Raw genomic sequence first — 7,688 nt, 5'->3', positions numbered from 1 at the left:
GACGGAAATCTTCGGAGATGGGGACGGATTTCTTCGCCGTAGAGAGTGAGAGATGGAGATGGGACTGAGTTGTGATTTTAGGTTTTAGGTTATGAGTTGCGATTACGGGATTTTGTCTTAATATTCGTTTTTGTAATTTGAAAATAAAATACGCGTAGCGATTATAATGGCGCTTTAAATATCGCGTTGCGATTTACGGATTCTCGTTGCGATTTACGGATTATCGTTGCGATTTACGGATACGCGTTGCGATATACGGATACGCATTGCGATTTACCCATACGCGTTGCGATTTACGGATACATGTTGCGATTTACGGATACGCGTTGCGATTTATGTGTTCGCGTTGCGATTTTCATATTCGCGTTGCGATTTTGGAAAATCGCAATGCGAATTTGTACTATCGCATTGCGATTTTCAAGAATCGCGTTGCGATTTTGGAAACTGATTTGCGATTCTGGGGATCGCGTTGCGATTTTTATTTCGCGTTGCGATTTTGTTGGTCATTTTGGCAAATCCAAAAAAAGTTGGTTAAAATCGTATATTATAACTTTTTTTTGGTCACTGAGGCGATTTTCTCTAAAGATAAAAATTGTTTGTCAAAGTGCTTAATTAATGTAATTATTCAGTTGGAGGATTCAATTGAATACAAAGAGAAACATAAAGGTATAATTTATTTTTTCAATATAGTTAGGGCACTTTTTGGCTTTTAAACCTAATTTTTATTTCATAGTAAATTTAATGCAATAAATTACTTTTTAAATAAAAATTTATCTTTATTTACAATAATTCTTTCAATAAAATAAATTTTGAATAATTGAATTTATCTTACTTCATTTTAATTAGTTTCTCTGACTGGGTTTATCTAAAAATAATAATTTGCGTAGTTAATCAAAATCGATAAAAAAATATGAGTTCAAATTATTTTGCTAATTTATATATTATGCATAATTTATTAATTAAGTTATATATTTTAATGGATTATTTTTAATTATAAATTTTTAAATTTGAAATTTCAACATTAATCTATACAATATATGAACCTACTAAATTAAATTTTACTATTAATTTGTATATTATACTTGCATTAAAATTTTCATTTTATTCTACGATTTAATCATTTTGAATCACTACAATTTAATTGTCCTTGTATTTTATTTGGTTAGAATTTAAATTTCAAAGGACTAAATTTATATTTATGTATAGTAGTAATTACAAAATTTGACCTAACAGCTAAGGCCGCATTCTTAAACCCTTGTTGTCGCTGTAGGCACCGCTGCTCTTCCTTGTTCTTTCTCTATCCTCTACCAACAGTGGGCATAAAGGTGAGTTATTTCTTAAGCAATATCCTAAAAATGAAAGAATGGGCCTTTCTTTATTGAATATTAATATAATTGTTTAGATTTAATTTTTATAATTAGGGTTTAACAAAGCTTCTGTTCAGAAATGCACCAAAGACAATGAAGGAACATGAATTGGGGAATTATTTCAGTCGCTAGATTACCATCAATACCAACTTAAGCATTTACCACTTTCTCTATATGTGGCATTTACCTGTTTTTTTTAATGAAAAAAAAACGCTTTACTATCATAACTAAGGGTGTGCAAAAAAATTCGATCCGACCGATCCGATCCGTTGATCCGTTGATCCGATCCGAAAATTCGGATATTCGATCCGTTTTTCAATTTTCGAATAGTTTGGATCGGTTATTCGAAATTTTTTTTAGATTTTCGGATCGGATACGGATCGGTCAAAATCCAATTTCGGATTATCCGAAAACCTGAAACAAATTGGGTTATATTATTAGCCCAAAGCTGTTTGGGCTTGTTCTGCCATTTCCTTTTACTTCTCGCCCAACAATATCATTGTCGATTATTATGCCTTCAACAACTAATTCATGATTTGATTCATCTGTAAACAGAACGTCTGGGTTTTTATAATTTGAAGATAAGAGGCTAACTCTTACAACATAAAAAAAAATGTTCATATTTACTGCAGGAGATAGTGATGGTGCCTTCCCCAACATAATTCCCAAAACCAACTGTTGGGGGCATTTATTATTATAGTTAAGCAACCTTTAACATATATGGAGAAGAAATAATTGTCCTTAATGATTACACTATAGACTTTTAAATTTCAAAGTTTTGAAATCAATATGTACTAACTCATTAATTTATCTATCTATGATGCTTTTATCATCAACTTTGTTCATCTGATTGTTTTGGTCTAATGTTCTTTTCCCCTATCTAATTGTTGAATATATGAGTAAAATTTTAGCATCGTTTATTAAGGAATAGTATTGTATTACTGGCATTGTCTGGTGAGAAAACTGGTCTTATACACCCCTCGACGTGAACTCCCTGATCAAGTGTCGCTTCCTTCATTTATGCATCAACTGTAGACTAAGATTTACAGCGAGTTTTTAAGACCGCAGTGTTAACTTCGTAATAGCCATACCATTTGGATGCGTAGGGTATTTTAGTATAAGATTGTGAATAACAATGGGATAATTTACGCGCTTAATATCTAAATTATCAGTTTAGTACTTAAAATTTTAATTTTATGTTGATTAATGCTTTTATTAGGTTGATTTTTTTGAATTTTTTGCAAAAAAAAAAAATTGGATTCGGATCCGGATATTCGGATATCCGAATTTTCAGATATCCGAATTTTTCGGATCGGATACGGATCCTTACTTTAGGTATCCGAAATTTTCTGATATCCGAAAATTCGGATCGGATAATATCTTATATCCGATAATGAACACCCCTAATCATAACCCATTTAAGGACTTAGATTAGCTAATAGGGTCAAAAGACTCTTTTGTTATAGAATGATGCAAATAGTGGTGGATCATAGTGGGACTAAAATGCTATCCAGTGAAGTTGTTGAAGTTATCAGGCATTTTCTCTCCAATCATTAATCCTCTTCGTTTGTATGTATAATTTTCTCTAGCAGATTCTTAGTTTCTTACTTTTACTTTGTAATTATGTTTTTACACTTGTTTCTAATGAAGCTTGACATTAGTTTTACTGGTCATCCTCAATCATCTGCAAGGCATGTTTACACGCATAATTCGACTTCTTAAAGTCAGGATGCAACCTATAATGTGAATTATATTGATTTTTTCCTTAGTTATGAATTTGTACTGCATATATGTTGAAACGTCAAGTGGCAAGTGGCCAACTTGTTGCAAACTTTAGGTGAAATTTTCGGTGCAACAAGTTGGCAACCGAAATTGTTGAAAAATGGCATGGTAAAATCTCTTAACTAGTTCATGTACTTTAGGGTATTTACTAGATTAGTCCTTAAGCTTCAACTATAAATATCTTAACTCATTTAGCTTCAAGATCATCCCAAATCATTATAGCTTTATCCCAATACTAGAGAATTTAGAGAATTTTCTTGAGAGTTGTTTTCTCTTATTTATCAAGAGATAATTGTTATTGTTTTCTCCTTGTTAGATCGAGAGAAGTTATAATTCCTATTTTCTTATAGTGAAATTCTTCTACCGTTGCCCGTGGTTTTTACCCTATATTATTTAAGGGTTTTCCGCGTAAAATTTGTGTCTTCTTTATGTTCTTCTTTATTTTCTCAAATTATCAGTTGCGATTTTGCTCTATCCGATAATGTATTCCGCAACAATTGGTATCAGAGCCAGATTTTATCGTGTAATATCTACTTACTGTATTTGTGGTTGTCACCAAAAGGTGGATATTCCAACATAAGAAATTAAGAAGGTCTTACTCATTCTTTGAAGGTTCCAGAGAACTATTCATGATAGTGAAATAGTGGGAGCTATCCGTAATAGAAGTTATGACAACGAAATTTGATATTGAAAAGTCCAATGGGAGAAATTTCTCATTGTGGAAATTGAAGATGAAGGCCATCATGAGGAAAGATGGTTGTCTAGCGGCTATTAGTAAAAGGTCGGTAGATTTCACAGATGATAGCAAATGGAACGAGATAGACAGGAATGTTATGATAAACTTTCATCTAGCATTAGCAAATGAAGTATTCTCTAGCATTGAGGAAAAGAAGACAAGTAAGGAGATATGGGATCATCTCACCAAATTGTACGAGGCCACATCGTTGCATAATAAAATTTTCCTTAAGAGGAAATTGTACACTCTCCGGATGCCAGAATCTACTTCAGTGACTGAGCACTTAAACACACTGAACACTTTATTTTATCAGCTTACATCCTTAAGTTGTACAATAGGAGAACAAGAACGTTGTAGCTATTGTTCTACAAGAAGAAAATCGGCGCAAGAACAAGGAATATAGACAAGTAAATCTGCAACAAGCAAAAGCGTTGATAACGATGAGAGGGAGATCAATAGAATGTGGCCAAAACAACAATCACAAACATGGTAGATCAAAGTCGAGAAGCAAAAAGAATTTAAAGTGCTACAACTGTGGAAAAATGGTCACTTGAAGAAGGATTGTTGGAGTCTAGGTAAAAACTTCAATCCACAAGGTAATACCGCAAACACTTCAGATGATGGAGATGCTCTATGTTGTGAAGCGTCAACCACCGTGGAATGTAGAAAGAGATTTGCAGATATATGGCTCATTGATTCAGGAGCAACATATAACATGACCTCAATAAGAGAATGGTTCCATCATTATGAACCTGTCTTAGGAGGATCTGTGTATAGTTACAATGATCATGCCTTAGAGATCGTTAGCATGGAAACCATCAAATTGAAGATGTATGATGGAACAATTAAAGTTGTTCAAGATGTGCGGCATGTGAAAGACCTGAAGAAAAAATTATTATCCTACGGATTGTTGGATAATAATGCAAGCAAGATTAAAACACGGAAAGAAATCATGAAGGTGTTCCGTGGAGCGCTTGTGGTGATGAGAGGCAAAAAGATAGCAGCAAACTTTACATGCTGAAGGGAGAGACTTTGCTAGAAGCAGAAGCCTCTGTTGCCTCATGTAGTTCAGATTCTACAATGCTATGGTATTAGAAACTTGGAAACATGTCAGAACAAGGAATGAAAGTCCATGTGGAGCAAAAGCTACTTCCAGGCTTAACAAATATATCAATTTCTTTGTGTGAGTATTTCATAACAAGTAAGCAGCACCGGTTGAAATTCAACACGTCAAATTCTAGAGGCAAAAGTTTTCTAGAATTGGTTCATTCTGACGTATGGCAAGCATCAGTTACATCCCTAGGTGAAACAAAATACTTTGTCTAATTTATTGATGACTACTCCAGGAGATGTTGAGTGTACTATATTAAGAAGAAGTCAGATGTGTTTTCAACTTTCAAAAAACTTCAAAGCGCGGGTAGAACTTGATTCTGGAAATAAGATCAAGTGTTTCAGAACAGATAATGGAGGAGAATACACAAGTGAAGAATTTGATGACTTTTGCAGGAAAGAATGCATCAAAAGACAGTTCGCAATGGTGAACACTCCTCAACAAAATTGAGTGATAGAACGGATGAACATCACCTTGTTAGAAAGAACAAGAGCAATGTTGAGGGCTACAGGCCTAGAAAATTTATTTTGGGCAGAAGCAATCAATATCGCCTGTTATTTGGTGAATCGAGCTCCATCAACTGCAATAGAGCTAAAGACACTAATGGAGATGTGGACCAGTAAATCAGTTGATTATTCAAACCTCAATGTATTTGGAAGTATTATGTGCGTGATGTACAACTCCCAATAAATTTCAAAGTTAGATCCAAAATCCAATAAATGTAAATTCTTGGGGTATGCTGATGGAGTAAAGGGGTATCGTTTGTAGGATCTCACTGCCCAAAAAGTAATCATCAGTAGGGATGTTATCTTTGTAGAAGATAAACTACAAAGAAAATAAGACGATGATAGCACTGAAAAGTCAGAGACTACACAGATATATGTGGAAAAATAGGTTGAACAAGGAGATTCTTTTGAAGCATAACCAACACATGATGAACAAGAACCAGAGAGTTTGAAGCTCCAAAAACTCGTCAATTAGATTGTGTGAGAAGACATCCCAATTTGCACTCAGATTATGTTATAGAAGGAAATATTGCATACTGCCTTTTAACAGAGGACAGTGAGCCATCAACATACCAAAAGGCAATAAACAACTCAGATGCTTCACTGTGGATGATGGCGATACAAGAAAAAATTGAAGCCCTTCATAAAAATAATACATGGGACCTTGTGTCACTACCACAAGGAAGGAAGCCAATTGGTAACAAATGGGTCTTTAAAATCAAGCGAAATGGTAACGATCAAGTGGAGAGGTATCGTGCAAGACTGGTGGTCAAAGGATATGCTAAAAAAGAAGGTATTGATTTCAAATAAATCTTTTTTCCTATGGTTCGACTAACACCAGTTCGAGTAGTCTTGGAAATGTGTGCTACATTGAACTTACATCTAGAGCAGCTAGATGTTAAAACATCTTTTCTTCATGAAAATCTTGAAGAAGAGATTTACATGCTCTAGCCTGAAGGTTTTGAAGAAAAAGAAAAGAAGAACTTGGTTTACAGATTGAACAAATCTCTGTACAGTCTAAAGCAGACGTCGAGGTATTGGTATAAGAGATTTTATTCCTTTATTATGTGCCTTGGATACAACAGACTTAATGCAGACCCTTGTGTTTATTTCAAGATGTTTGGTGATAACAATTTTGTTATATTACTATTGTATGTGGATGGCATGTTGGTTGCAGGACCCAACAATGATCATATTGAAGAATTGAAGGAACAACTGGCTAGAGAATTTGAAATGAAGAACTTTGGATTAGCAAACAAGATTCTAGGGATGAAAATTCACTGAGACAGAAGTAATAGGAAGATTTGGCTTTCACAAAAGAATTACTTGAATAAGATCTTGTCACGATTCAACATGCAAGATTGTAAGCCAATTTCTACCCCTCTTCCTATTAACTTCAAATTATCCTCCAGTATGAGTCCTAGCATTGAAGAAGAGAGGATGTAGATGTCTCGAGTGTCGTATGCATTGGCAGTGGGAAGTTTAATGTTCGCTATGATATACACAAGACCAGACATTGCACAAGCAGTGAGAGTGGTTAGTCGGTACATGGCAAATCCATGAAAAGAGCATTGAAATTTAGTAAAGAGGATTTTGAGATACATTAAAGGGACCTCAAATGTTGCATTATGTTACGAAGGATCAAACTTACTAATCAATGGGTATATAGATTCTGACTATGTAGGGGATTTGGATAAAAGCAAATCTACTACAGGATATGTGTTCAAAATTGCTGGTGGAGCTATAAGCTGGTTACATCCACAACAGAGGGAGAATATGTAGCAGCTGCACAAGCCAGTAAATGAGCAATTTGGTTGAAGATGCTATTAGAGGAGCTTGGGCACAATCAAGAGTATGTATCTCTGTTTTGAGACAGTCAAAGAACCTTGCATCTAGCAAGGAATCCAACATTTCATTCAAGGACAAAACACATACGAGTTCAGTACCATTTCATTCGTGAAAAAGAAGAAGAAGGGACGGTAGTCATACCAAAGACAACATAGCATATTTCATGAAAAAGGCGATTAATGTTGATAAATTTACTTGGTGTCGATCATGTTATGGCCTGTCAGAAATGTAAGTAACATGAAGGTACAAGGTAGAAAGATTGGTGTGAAGATATGATTATTCCAATCAAATCTTCAAGTGGGAGATTGTTGAAAAGTCAAGTGACAAGTGGCCAAATT

This window comes from Hibiscus syriacus, unplaced genomic scaffold (genome assembly GCF_006381635.1).
Source record: "Hibiscus syriacus cultivar Baekdansim isolate YM2019G1 unplaced genomic scaffold, ASM638163v2 tig00002237_pilon, whole genome shotgun sequence".
Classification (NCBI taxonomy): domain Eukaryota; kingdom Viridiplantae; phylum Streptophyta; class Magnoliopsida; order Malvales; family Malvaceae; genus Hibiscus; species Hibiscus syriacus.
The sequence above is the reverse complement of the archived record's forward strand: the minus strand, read 5'-3'. Positions refer to the sequence as shown.